The sequence below is a fragment of the Dreissena polymorpha genome, chromosome 1, assembly GCF_020536995.1.
Source record: "Dreissena polymorpha isolate Duluth1 chromosome 1, UMN_Dpol_1.0, whole genome shotgun sequence".
NCBI lineage: Eukaryota > Metazoa > Mollusca > Bivalvia > Myida > Dreissenidae > Dreissena > Dreissena polymorpha.
The window spans coordinates 195,403,969-195,419,650 of record NC_068355.1 but is presented as its reverse complement, the minus strand read 5'-3'; positions in this window follow the sequence as shown (position 1 = coordinate 195,419,650).

Sequence of the window (15,682 nt, the reverse complement as noted above, 5' to 3'; positions counted from 1 at the left end):
CCAGGTGTATGATTTGAACACACTAAGCGAACGTTTCTCGCCAAATAACAAAAATAAGTGCCCTTCGGTTTCTGAAAAGATACCAAAATATATTTAAGAACAGAACATAAATTGAATATAAAAATACTTGTACATAGCACATAGCGATTCTTAATCAGGGTATAATAAACATCAAAATGCGACGTGAACAATAATTAATTATACAGTAATAAGTGCACATACTTCATTATATTACAACTGAAAAAGGTAACAAAAATAATCGCATTTTAACCAAATAAAGATGTTCCAGGGTTGCCAACTGGTATAAGTATGCTTATATTGATATAAATACATAGCACACACTTTTGCGTAAATAAATAATTGCAACACATTTAACACTCAGACATGTCCATAATAATACATGTTAAGTTGTTTTAAATAAATGGAGGACATTGATCGTCTAACAGATATCATATGAATCGTTATGCAAAGATATTACATAGCAAATCTCGTATATTAAATGAGGAAGCATAATCACAATTTCTTATTCAACATCTATGTATTTTAAGCAAATGGTACACTGATTTGAAGTGTATAGGTATATATTATAATGCTGTTTGGACTTGCCACGGAACACACGCTGTAATCACGCTCTCGGATTATGCTGATTATTTTCACCGAAAACAACAGACACACAATCAAATTAGCAAACAAACGATCAAACCCGTGGACCATATTACTTGAGCTTAACGTCTTCGTGAACAACATTCAATATTGACATCCTGATAAGAACACATTTTTTCGTAACAAAACCCACAACTTAATACGTTTGTGCAACTCTATAACAAGAATTAAAATAGTTCATTGTGTCCACGTATATAACGTAGATAATCTCTTCTTCTTGAATTTTTATGAATTAAAGAGTAAACAATGCAAATTGGGTATCATGTGGAAGGCCTTTACCGATATCAAAATTGCGCATCCGAAATATTGTTAATTTCCGTATAAAACTTGTCCATGCGTGTATTTAAAATTATAGTAAACAGCGAGCGTAGCAAAACTTAATAGTGTAAGTGTAATACAACGGTCATTATTATGCCTCCGTTCGCCTGTCTGGGTTAAACTCTGAATTTAAAATCCCGTTGAAAATATTACTAACATAACTAAACACATAACAGGAGAAAACGCAAACTCTATGGCGGGGCAAATTGTAACCACTGTAACAAATCACTGTCAGCATATTCTTCTTTGAAATTGCAAGAGTCGTTGGTCCTCAAATTTGAGCATACACCAAATATAAATGCGATTACGTTTTTGCGTTCAGAAAAGAAAGTTGTTTAATATATATTTTAGCTAAGTTGATGTTCCTATGCAATTGACAGGAACGATTGAACCAACTTTAATCAGTGATTATTCCTGTGAACATTCATTTCGATTTGCACATACGTTGAGGCAGATAGGTATTTAAGTTAAAGTTAACGTATGCAAGAACGCATGGACTGACGGAAGACGGACAACACGTAATCATAAAGCACCCCATGAGCAATATGTGCTAAGGTGAGCTTAAACACATGTCATGCCAAGTCGCGCTTAAGACAAGCTTACAAGAATGCCAGAAAAGGGGAATGTCTTACTGAGACAAACCATTAGATACTTTTATACAAAATATCACATATAGTTGTGGCTGTTATTAAGATATGGAGGTGTTAGTTTAAATGTTTGCGCAACTCAATAATTCGTATGATATTGTTAATACGAAGGATACTCTTCTATTTGAAAGTTTCTGAAAAATGGTAAAATGAGAACTTACAGGTTTTATTCTGACAAATGTTCTTACCAATAAATGCAGCTATAACATCGTAAACATGTTTTTACTTTAGCCATATAAAGCATACTACCCCGGCCCATGGCGGAAATATTTTGCAAGGAACCGGAACCATTTAAGATATTCGGCCAAGACATTCATTAGAACAACTGATCTAACAAATGTTTCGTGAATATTGGACAGTAATTTTAACTTCAAGAGTTTTAATAATGTTTAAATAAAGCCATATAAAAAACTGACGCAATTCCATGTGGCCATGTTTTCCAAAGCGGCAGAACCATGTTTAAACCCTGCCCAGATACCACATGTTCTGATCAAGTACAATGAATAGTGAACAAATCAATGGACGTCTTTAGTGTAAACAAGGTTTCAATATAGCCATTAAAGGGATACTCCCTCGCTCCCTGGGGGCCATGTTTTTCAACGGACCGGAGCCTTTTCCTAAATAGGTTGATATATCGTTTACAAAAACTATTCTGGCCCGGTTAAATAAAGGTTGGACTAAAATGTGAATTATACAATGCTACAAGGTATAGCTCCAGCTAAAATATACATATAATAAAACTGCCCATGAACATGGCGGCCATATGTGTCAACGGACAATAATCACTTTTTAAAACACGGCCAAGATCTTTAGAATAAATGCACCGTCCATGTTTCATTGAGATTGAAACAGTGTGTTTTTAAAGGTTAATATTTACGTAAGTCATATAAGTAAGACTGCACTGCCATCCGGTGGCCATGTTTGTCAACAGACCACAGTCATTTTCAAACTCAGCGAAGATAACCGTATAACAAATGTTCCTAGAAAGTGTAATTAAGATTGAACTAAACAGTTTACCCTACAGTGTAACAAGTTTCGAGGGGTTAAAGCCAGAACGTGATAACTCCATTTTTCAAATAGTGGAGAAAAACACAAAAATAAGGTTTGACAGACTACAACTTTTAAATGAATATGAATATCAGCGTAATATTTGGTTATAATATAGGTAATAGTATTGTTATGACATTGTAAACATATTATATGATTGCATACAATATTTTAATGCTTTTGTATTCAAAATAGCACTTACTTCATTCTGGCATAAACGTAAAACATATATATTTTCAGAGTACAACTGTGTTAAGTGCACTTGGTGCTATTTTGCATAAGAATTGAACAATGCTTTTCCTATGCCATACAGGACTTAGTGCCATTAAAGCATAACAGCCTTGTGCTATGCATCTATTTTACGAGACTAAACGAAACATGTGCACTTAAAACAAGTTTATTTTAATAATTATAATGGTAATTCTTTTTGTAAAAGTACATACTTATTTTCTTTTGCATTCTAGATTTGAACAGGACATGCAAATGTGTCTCCAACCTTAACAATGGAAGAAAGTTAAGATTCAGATATTCTATTCCACATCTGCATCTTATCTATCTTCTATTGTATCTGGGTCTTGAATATTCTTGAAATACTGGTGATATTCTGAAGGAATTATCCCTTCAGAGCGAAGTGATGGCAGGTCTTTCTTCTTTGTTGCTGTTATTGGAAGTTTGGAATCTACAAGGGTTGTATGTCACATTTTATAGAAAGTCCTTTGATAGAGGATTTGATTTGATTTTATAGAGGATATGAGTTTACCACACTGAAAACTGGTATCATCAAAACTGCACTTAAAAAACACACACCTGGATCACAAATGTAGTTTTATCAATTTTTTTTTGTCCATATAATCTTTTGTCCACTTACATTTACAACATTTGGCGGCATTACAGTTTATGCTTGATATAAAAAGCGTCATAGTTTTTCATAGGCACTACAACATATGGAGTTCTCTTTGGTGTAACCCTCACAATTGGTTCCCCATTAGTAAATATACCAATGTAAATTTCTTTGCTCATTAAACGGAAGCAGGTTCACTATCACACTCCATCTGGGTATGTCCACTTTCTAAATACTTTTGTTCAATGGTGTCTATGTTTTTACATTTTTCAATGCAACAGTAATAACCTAATTTCGATTTTGACCACTACAACAGTCAGAATAAAAACAGACATTCTTTACTGTGATGGGAAGGGATTTCATGTAAGTCAAAAGACAGGTTCCTACTTCACAGCCGCATTTTCCTTCAGTTTCGTTCCACAATAAACATGTCAAACTTGTGTTTTGTAAACAGTAAAAGAAAATATTGAAACTTTTTCTTTTTCTTTTATAATAAACTTGGCTCACACGAGAACATGGAATCAGTAAAACAGCCTCTAGATCAAATCTTATTTTACCATCTTAGTGGGAGAATAATGTCTTTTAGATAAGCACCAATGAAGGCATATTCTCCCTATCTAATTACAAATTAGCACAATAGTTTGTGTATTCCTGTTTAAATAAACAAGATGCAATAATTCCTTAACAAGGAAAGGGCTTCATATTTTGTTTTTACCTTAAAATATATGCACACATGGCTTATGCTTAAATGATTTAAGTGCACTTAAATCCTTTTGGCACATGTTTTTCCTCTCAATATGTATGAAAACTTATTGTGCCAAAATGACTTAAGTGCACTTGAAGCATTCTGGCATACACCAGATTTGTCGATAAGCACTTAGTGCACCTTGGTTCTTTCGGATAACCTATGTTGTATTCAAGATGTGATTCCAGGGAATAGTGCATATTGTAGAGCGTTGGAATAACTCTATGAAAGTGCAAAAAAGTGATTTTTGATAAAAAGTGCACTTATCACGTTCTGGCTTTAACCCCTCGGTTTGTCTAATGTAATTTATTAAAAACTAACCAGCACTCTGGTGGCCATTTATTTTCAACGGACTGGAAGATAACATTTGGAAAAAATGTCTGAATAAGTTACATGAAGATTGGAAATCATGTGGCCTCTTAGACTTTTTTAAAAGACTACGCACAATATACGAAGGAGACGCATGACAGACGAATTGTCACAAAACAATTCACCATGTACACAAAATGCTCAGATGAGCGTGTGACTTTAATGTTAAAACTATGAACATACCGAACACGCTGCAATTGAGATCCGCTAGGGCGACGTTCCTTATTTCACGCCCCTTCAGGTGCGCGGGCCTACTACACACAGCGTTCTTTACTGTGACATTGGACTCGCCGGCCTGAGCTGTCACAATGAGCCATCGAAGATGGCAGTCGCAGACGAGCGGATTCTTGTCGAGATAACTGGCAAGACAATATATTTTTATACAAAACTGTTAAACTGATACCAACAGATTTACTAATTAATGAAGACCTTTAAAAAATGACTGATTGAATGTGTAAGAAAACAATTGTTTGTGACTGTGTTTAGCTTCGTTGTTGGAACTTCACAATCACTTGACAGTAATTCACTGATTGTTTAATCAATGAAATAATTGTTGGTCTAGTATCGGTATAATAGATAGTTATTGTGTGTCCTCTTTTTACCAATCAATAAATGGGCATTTTGAACCATTATAAAAGTGACAACAAATAGCGCCCTGTGATTAAACATTGAATCCAAAGAAGTGAACACATTTCAAGGTTTCCCGGGTAGATTTACAGAACATCAAACGAGTCCCAACTAAATAAAAGATAGGCCAGTTTGCTGCATATGTGAAAAGCACTGCAATCTTATAAATATCTGTAAAGCTGAGATTTGTGTATGAATTTAAAGACATGTTATAAAACAAACTTGTCTAATGGTAGCATACTTCATTTATTTATCTATTATTGGATTATTTTTTTTGCTTTTGTCAGTTAATTTAAAAAAAAACAAACGTTACATTCTAAATATGATAATATAGTAATACAATAGGAAATATATACTCGATGTATTCGTGTATATCGCATTACTGTTTCTGTTTCTGTTTCAGTTTATTTAGGCATACAATTACAAAATGAACTAACTGTTTTTTGTAACCTAAGGTAGACACATTTGGTTTAATGATACTATACGGAAAAGTTGGTGGAATATTATGGGTGGAATTTGTAATTTGTATTGCGAAATACAAATCGGTAGTCAAATATAAATGTACTGATTTTATTTTAACCCAGTATATTGATTTTTGTACTTAATATTGTTTCCATTCTATAAATAACAATTTTCCTGAAATATAATTGAACACATGTTTGCTCTAGCAAATATTTTCTTTATTTTCTGTCGCAAATAACACAATTATACCGTATCACACACGTTGTTTCGTTAAAATATGCTAATAAGAAGTACAAGCGTTGACAAATAAACACACACCATAAACAATTAGTACTTGGTTTAAAAAAAAACTGAATTGGATACTAAAGAACTAATAAATACAATAGTTATATATCAAAGCTTCTCTCGTCATGATTGTTGGTCAATTATTTTGCAAATATGAATGTAGTTATATGATTTACACTGAAGCCAAATATGAATGAAGTTATATGCTTTACACTGAAGCACATCCAAGTGTATTTATATGATTTACACTGAAGCGCATCCAATATGAATGTATTTATATGATTTACACTGAAGCGCATCCAATATGAATGTATTTATATGATTTACACTGAAGCACATCAAATATGAATGTATTTATACGATTTACACTGAAGCGCATCCAATATGAATGTATTTATATGATTTACACTGAAGCACATCCAATATGAATGTATTTATATGATTTACACTGAAGCACATCCAAGTGCACGTTCTTAATACATAACTACAGACCTCAAAATACTTTTAGGTTTTAATCCTTGCAATACGGCACTTTGAGTTTCCATTTTTTCGTCGCGTATGTTCTATGCGTATTGTAGTATGCATTTAAATGAACGTTTAAGAAAACATTACCGTACACATAAGTTGTCTTAAACATTCAATGTTTACAACCCTCAATCTGTTTTTTTTCATTTTTCCGGAACCATTAATAAAAACATACACTCTTATGAATATATATATTGAACAAGCATTACTTTTTGTTTTATATGTATTCACACATTCATTAGTAATGCATGTAAAAAGTAAATACGATGATAAAGCCGAATAAAGACGTTAATGAACTCAAGTGTTGTTATCTCCCTCTGAAAACCGGACAAAATATCAAACTTTAGTAAAAGTCATTTAGTTTGTTTATTCGGGAGAAGGAACCATGTTTGAACGTGTAAATTTAATATAATTTATCTGTAATTGAAAATAAAATTACATTTCATTTTGACAAACGTGTGTTGCATAAACTTATACAAATATCTGTATTCGCATTCAAATGCCCAAACTGCTCACAATTATGAAATATATGCAGCCCATCAATTGTAAAGAAAACTAATCGGGCCCCAAATATCCAATATCACTCATTTCATCTTGCTCTCTTAAGCCATGCTATTCAAAAGTACCTAGTTTTCACATCGAAAGATTCTATCATACAAACATTTGTTTGAATAATGATAGGTTATGACTATTTTATAAACAACTCAAAGAGTTTAAGAAACACCATGTTGACCTACGCATATCAGGATGAAATAAGTCAACTAAAACTTGATATTTCGAATAGGTTTGTCTTAACTTAAAGCAGAATAAATAAAGTGATTGGCTAATAATTTGTGTATGTAAAACAAATGAAATGTATTTATAAACGACACTTTAATTTTTGAATAGTCCAAAGTCATTTTACTAGAAACTTAAATAGAAAATTCGATTTCGGGATTCGAACACTAAAACGTCTAAGGAGAAAAACTATTTCTAAACAACAGAGGCCTTTAATTGAACTTGTTGCTTACTTGTGTACAGTTCTACACCGATTATTGAACTTGTTCGGACTACGATCATTTACGAAATTAGGCCAAATGAAACAAATGTATTTACAGCTTTGGAAATTTACTAAACATATGTTTGAAAGACAGACGGACCGAAATAATTATCAATAATTTTACCCATTGTAATACACACTATGGTGTACTCACCTATGTGTTACTATATATTAAGCAAAATTATGAAATACCTGTATTTAAGTTTTTGTACAATGCGATTTGATGATCATTCGTTTTCAAAATTTGTGAATCGTAAATCAATTTAACAAACATGTTTATAATAACTAAAAAAAAGAATCCATGTCACAAAACTGTAATACTTTACTATTATAGTCATGAAACATGAGAAAATCATATCAACTAGATAAATTATATCATATAACTACTCATGTAAATTTATTTAAGCAGCAGTTTCTCTATGGCGGCTGAAAAATTAATAACGAATTATTCCTTATTCAAACCGAATAAAGAAGTGGCTATTGAAATTAAACGAATTGTTTAACATGTACAGACTGTATTTTTTTTATCAAAATAGTTTTATGTCATATTTCCATTAAAGTGTACTATTAAGTGTAAACTATTGTTTATAATAACTTATACTGCTACACATTACTACACCAATCATTATGCATCTAGTAATACGTAAACAGTATTCCAAGTGTACTATTAAGTGCACACTATTGTTTATTATAATTTATACTGCTACACATTACTACACCAATCATTATGCATCTAGTAATACGTAACTTATACTGCTTCACATTACTACACCAATCATTACGCATCTAGTAATACGTAAACAGTATTCAACGAAGTTTTAACTTTATTTTATATATTAATTAACTTATATTATTGCACAAACTCTAACTATAATGCCCTCTGGCGGGGTGCAGAAACTTGGCAAAAGGAGGGCTTGAACGGGAGAAATCGTGTATTAACAATGCGATGCACGTGCCGTTCAAGCCCTGTTATGTGTGTTTCATATCCATAATCTGGTCCACGCGCAGTTACTTCCCTTTTCAAGCCTTCGACGACTTTCCAAGCATAAATGGGGAACTGAATAAGCACCAGTTGCCTCATGCATGCAGGGATAATGACTATTTAAATCCACTTTTCAAGTTATACCATCTGCACTCTCTTGACAACAGCTTTATTTTATTGGCAACGTCAATGAAGTTAAGGTTATTTACTCAACATTTTCAAAAGACTATGCTGTTAATGTAAGTGTTTATGTACTTTCAACGTTCCTGCTGTAAATTCCAAAATAATTCCTCATTTCTTACTTTGCGCGGCTGCATTTCAACTTTGCATTAATCCACTGTTTAAACACATTTTGAATCGAAAACTGCCTATCCGAAGGTAAAGCCTCGTCATTTCGGATGATGACCTAGTGAGGCATATGTAAAACACAACTTTGAACTGTATTGACATAATTGAATTATTTTGTAGATGTCGAATGAACAAAACACTTTGTTTTCAATGTTATTTAAAATTATTTTGGTATGTGTGATTTGTTTATGCAATAATAGCGAAAATACACATTTTCTCCGACATGATCATCTGCGGGCGCTCTATAAATACCGTCCTGCCCTCGTGCTGCGCACACGGGCAGGAATGGATTTTTCAAGCGATGATCATGACCTCGAAAACGTTTATTATCCCTATAAAGAAATTTTGTTTTCTTGAGATAATAAGGAACACAACATTTGCATTATGCATTATTCGAACCATATAACGAACTGATAATTGTTAACTAAAACAATAACTTTTCATATACAAACCATAATCCATTTCGTTCACATGTACTACACTGTGATACATAACTATAGATACCATTCGCTATCAAAATAAGTGTATTAAGTTATTTCTTTATTGATAAGAAACTGGAATTTTCTGATAAGAGCATATTTTAATAGACGAAACTGTAACCTCTTGTAAATCAGTTTACATGTTAGTGTGCGTATTAATAAACATTTCAAATACTTTGTAATAATAATTTGTGTATCCAATTCCTTCTTGCAACATTAATGAAACATAATTGTGAATATGCCGTATTTCTTATTGTAGCAAAATGAGAATTGCTTTAGTTCTTAACAAAATAATAAATGAACGTGTGTAAAACGTTACGTCAGAAGTAAAACAATGAGTGACATATGTTTCGGCAGTAGCCACTTTCTTTGTGAACATATTATGGTGCATTAACTTCAATGAATAATCGGAAGTGCCACCAAACAAATCCACTATCAAAACTTGATATTTCCTCATGAGACTTGTTTGGAAGAAGAAACTAATTGGCACATGAATTTATGTAAAACAGGTTTTATTTATTTCCGATTGACCGACTTTTTACCGAAAATGAAGTTGAATCACAACCTGTGTAAGCATTAACAAAAACATACATAAAAAGTAGCCCGCAGAAGGGCTCGAACCAGTGACCCCCTTAGTCCTGGAGTAAAAACGCATTAGCCTGCTCGACTATTCTGCCAAGTATAAATGGTTGACGTATTTTATACCTAATATAAGCAATCTTCGTAGTTTCACAAAATTAAACGACAACAACAGAACTCTCCAAATTATTCAATCGTTTTGCGTTGCAACGCTTTATAATGTTTAAATCGTTAAAAGATTCATATAATGGCTATATTACACCATGGTAAATGTTCAGTAATACTGTTTCCTCATTAATAACATAAATAAAACGAAAATTTGCAAATCCGGTACAACTTTTTCAATTTTGTCAATTTACCTAAACATGAAAAGATCCCTTTAAAGTTAAATGAACTGTATCACAGTAAAAGAGACATTTAGGCGATTGTGGCCAGTTTACTAAAGATACATAACGAAAGATACCATTCGCTATCAAAATAAGTGTAATAAGTTATTATTTTAATGATTATAAACTGGAATTTTCTGCTAAAAGCCTATGTTCATAGACGTAAATGTAACCTCTTGTAAATCTGTGTACATGTTAGTGTGCTAATTAATAAACATTTCAAATACTTCTAATAATTTGTGTATCCAATTCCTTCTTGCAACATTAATGAAACATATTTGTGAATATGCCGTATGTCTTATTGTAGCAAAATGAGGATTGCTTTTGTTCTTAACTTACATAATAATTGAACGTGTATAAAACGTTACTTCAGAAGTAAAACAATGTATGATGTTAATATAATCAAATTTCCATTCCAACATATTGATTGATTTATGGATATATTGACGTATTGCTTTATTAATTTATTCAAACACCATCCCAAGTTTTCAGAAATTTTAAATCACCTACTTAAAAGAGTCACGTGCATTTAATGCCGTAACATAGTTTATTAATGAGAATATGCTATTATAAATATTTTTTATTCAGTCGGACAACTCACTTTAACTATACATAAGTTTGGGAGTATCTTTATGATTGTGTATTCCAAATTTAGTTTAAACATATTTATTTTCGCTCGATTGCATAGAAAGCCGCAGGCTTATTGAAACGCTTTCGAGTCCATTTTTGGTAGAACCGGTACTTATTTTATTATGGGATCTAAAGATCTAAAGAAAGTTCCCACAATGGTGATCGAACCAGTTGCCATCCTGTTGCTACGTGGACAATATACCCTCTACCTATTCTAAAGTTTATGCTTCATTATTCGTCTTTACTGTAAATACTAACTTTTCAGAAACACAGACACGCGCTATTGTAAGAAGAAATCATTTATTGGTGTTTTAGAAATTACCAGTCATTGGTTTTAAAGTCAGTAACACTTTGAAGTAAAAGTTTTACCACAATGATAATATTAAATATAAACCATGATAAACCTAAATGATATTTGTGTTTCATTTTTGCCACTAAGTTTGATATCATCTAAACTAATAATCGAATGTTTATATTTGATAATTTTCAAAATTAATAATAAAACGATATATATACATTGGTAACACGCAAAGGATGTCGCGCTTGGTATTCCATTTGCCAACCTGTAAAGTTTCGAATTGTTCCGTTTTCGTTTACTTAATTACTTATTAAGCTCTGTGAATGCGATAATACCATTTTGATCTCGACTTACACTCAGTAAGCTAATGCTACAAATGTTTTCTTTAACACCTAAGTTAACAACCAATTCCTAGTTGAAGAAACAATATGTTTGCCCACACATACTAGGATGAAATAAGTCACCTAAAATTTTTAATTTTCAATAATTGTTTAATGACGTAAATCAGCGTAAATAAAGGGACTTTCCTCAACTGTTTGTATTAACATAGAAAAATGTCGGATCACTTTTGGGACTTCATATAACAAACTCGCGGTTGTACTTTACTGAAACAATACTTATTTGTTTAAAAAATATCATGATACCTATAGAAAACTCTCACGAATAAGCGGACTCTCCAATTTATCACATTAACAATGGTGAACTATTTAAAAAGACATCATTAAACAAGTTAACTGGGTTGCGCTTTATCATCCAACCACAGATCTTAAAAAGTCAAGTGGTGAAGGCACCGTGAATTTGAGACAAATCTGTTTCGATATCGGGATTCGAACCAGCAACCTCTGATGATTTAAATCAACGCTTTATCTCTATACCACATAGGCCTTTTATTTAACCCTTTGCGCATAATTTTGTAGTTCAAAACCCATTTATGCAAATGCTCGTACAGACGGTCATTTACAAAAATAAAACGAAATGATACGAATTTATGTACATATTTAGATATTAACTAAACATATGTGTGAAAGATACGGATGCCTCCACATTATTATTTTATCTCTTGAACATTAACCAAAATACTAAACTTTAACACGGTAAGTAATGTTATTTAACTTCATTTTATTTTAAAACAAGTTTAAAAAATGTGAAATAGATTTATGTGCCACACACAAAACCGACAGACAAAAGGAAGGACAGATGTAATGAAAAGAAGTATCAATAATTTTTCTCATTGTACTAAAAACATCGTATAAACGTCTATTTTTTCCTTCATTCTAAGCAAAATTGTGAAATATTTGTTTATTATTTAGTATTGTCCAATGCAATTTAAATACATTTCGTTTTCAAGATACTGGTATATCTAAAACATTTTAACCAGCGTTTTTTTCATGAAAACTTCAAAACCTAATATTGTACAAGACTGTACCACGAAGAATTGGTTAATTATTTCATATTCAAACCCGGTAAAGAACTGGCGTTTTCAATTAAAAGGGATTATTTAACATGCAAAAACTGTACCAAAAAACTATAAAAGTAGTGTTACTTGAGTGTTTACATCAACATATGTTTATGTCACATTTCCATTAAATTGTACCTATTCATACTTCTGTTCCTTACTGCTTATTTAAAACCATTTACGCAACTTGCATTTCCTCACTAAAGTTATGACGTCTAATGAACCACACTCTTCAACATAACTATAACAATCATTAGGCATGAAGTTATGATGTTAAAAACAAGTATACGATTGCACTTAATTTCATTTATTAATAATCTGGAAATCAATGTATTTTTCGTGATTGAATTTAGGAGCAAGAAAACAATCCCTTATCCAATATTCAATCCATATAAAGAAATGAAATTTGCAGTTAACTTTCAAAATTATTTGACTTAAATACTTATTTAATAAATATAAAATGACCTGTCTAACTATCAAACATATTTACATATACACAACTGCAACCCCTTGTAAATCATTTAACATGTAAGTGTGATAAACAATGTTCCAAAATGATTATACTAATGTGTTTATCCAGTTATTTTTTGCAGCATAATAAAATGAACAATGAGTTTGTATGTATTCTTTGTTAGGATGTCTGTAAGCGTGCCTGCCTGACGTAAACCCGTCCTTCCGTTCGTCCGTCTGTATGTCTGTCTATTTGTCTGTATGTCTGTCTGTCTGTGTGCCTGTCTGGCGTCTATCCGTCCGTCCGTTCTTCCATCCGTCCGTCCTTCCTTCCGTCCGCCTGTATGTCTGTCTGTTTGTCTGTATGTCTGTATGTCTGTATGTCTGCGTGTCTGTGTGTCTGTGTGTTTGTGTGTCTATGTGTCTGTGTTTGTATGTATGTATGTTTGTGTGTGTCTGTATGTATGTTTTCTGTCTGTCGGTCTGTGTATGTGTTTGTCTGTTTGTGTCTGTCTGTGTCTGTCTGTCTGTCGGTAAATCCAGCCATACAGCCATTCATTTAAATAGTTATATTGATTGCAATTACAATAAAACAGTATCAATAACATTTACTATTCAAATGACCGCGTTTTGAAATCTCAATTTATCAAGAATAAGTAGATTTATGATTTTTATTTAATATTTGAGATTTAAGCCGGTGATTTTAGTAATACTGCACACTTTTAACACAAAAGTTTCCAAGTTCGTTCAGAAAAGGCACATGCAGAACTGGCAGAAATAACCGAGCAATCATGTCTTAACCGAAATAAAATGGGAATGAAATGAGTGCTGACCTGCTTATGATCAACACATATTCCATAACAGCCCGTATAAATGGATTTCTTGGCGATACGTACACGAAGTTTCGCTGTTATAGCCACGAAATATCGAATGAATGTAGAAAGATCGCAGTTTAAAATTTAAATTCGTACCGGTCAGATTCATCAAATTTTGATCATACGTTCATGTGATGCAGCGCGGAAACAACCATCGTTGCAAAACGAAGTGTCTTACCAGAAGATAAAGGTCAATCATCTTTAAGATAATATGTTTTCTGAACCATAGGTATACACTTTTAAATAGGCTAAATGATGTTCAATGCAATATTGCAACCAGCTCTTAGTAGTACTGTCTGAACATAACAGACAATCAATAAAATTAAGCATACAATTGTTTATCTGTACTAAAGTTCAAGTCTGAGAATGTTTTACAGTTCTTCTATGTTCGGCACTCCTTCAAATACGCCGACGTATATGGATTCAATATCGTTGTTGGATAAAACTTGTAACATAATTCGGATTTCCCAAAAGAATTTGTTCTCTGTCCCGATGGAAGGACATACGGACGAAAAAAATATAAAAATGTGTAGTCCTTGTTATAAACACCATGGTATAAACGCAACTTTGTTCCTTGATTTTAAGCAAAACTATGGAATACCTGTATGTTAATTATTGTTCATTGCAAATGCATGACCATTCGCTTTCAAGATTCTGGCGAATAATAATACATTTTTACTAGCATTTTTATAAGAACTTCAAACAAAACTTACAAGGTATCAAACTGTACCACATAAATATGATAATCATCAAATAAGTTGAAACTATATCATATATATCATTTATTAAATATAACTTCTCACTGATATTTATTTAAATTCCAGTCTCTGTATTTCGGCCCAAAATAATAACAAATTTGTAAAGAATTCTGTCTTCAAACCGAATGAAGAACTTGCGTTTTTAAATAATAGGCATTGTTTAACATGTAAAGGCATTATCAAACATATATTTATATATATTGATGCTAATTTATTTATATGTCAACATATTTTCCTATCACATTTAACTAAATTTAGCTATTTATTCTATTGTTCCTTATTACTTATTCAGATCAAATAAGCACCTTGCATTTTCTCCTTACAGGAAATGACTTCTTATTTACTACACTCTTCGATCTAACAGTAGCAACAATTATGCATTTAGTTATGATGTTTAAAAATAAATAGTTCTTCACTTATTTACCAAATTTTATATATTAATAAACGTATAAAGAATTGTCATTTCGTGTCTGAACACAACAAGTTCCTTATACCATATAACCAACTGGCATGTGTTAACTTAATATATAGCATAACATATACCAAACATAAAAACACATTTATTTTACATGTAATACATTGCACTATAAAATCTTCAGATTCCATTAACTTTTAAATCAAAATGATTTTTTTACGAAATTATAAGAAACTGGAATTGTCAACTAAAATAATATTTTCATAGACGAAACTACAATCCCTTTTGAATAATTTTACATGTAAGTGTGCTTAAGAATAAACATTATAAATACTTATAATCATTTGTTTATCCAGTTCCTTCTTGCAGCTAATAAACAATGAACTTGAATATGGCATATTTTTGATTGTAGCAAAATGAGGAATGCTTCTTTTCTGAATATCAATAATAATTGAACA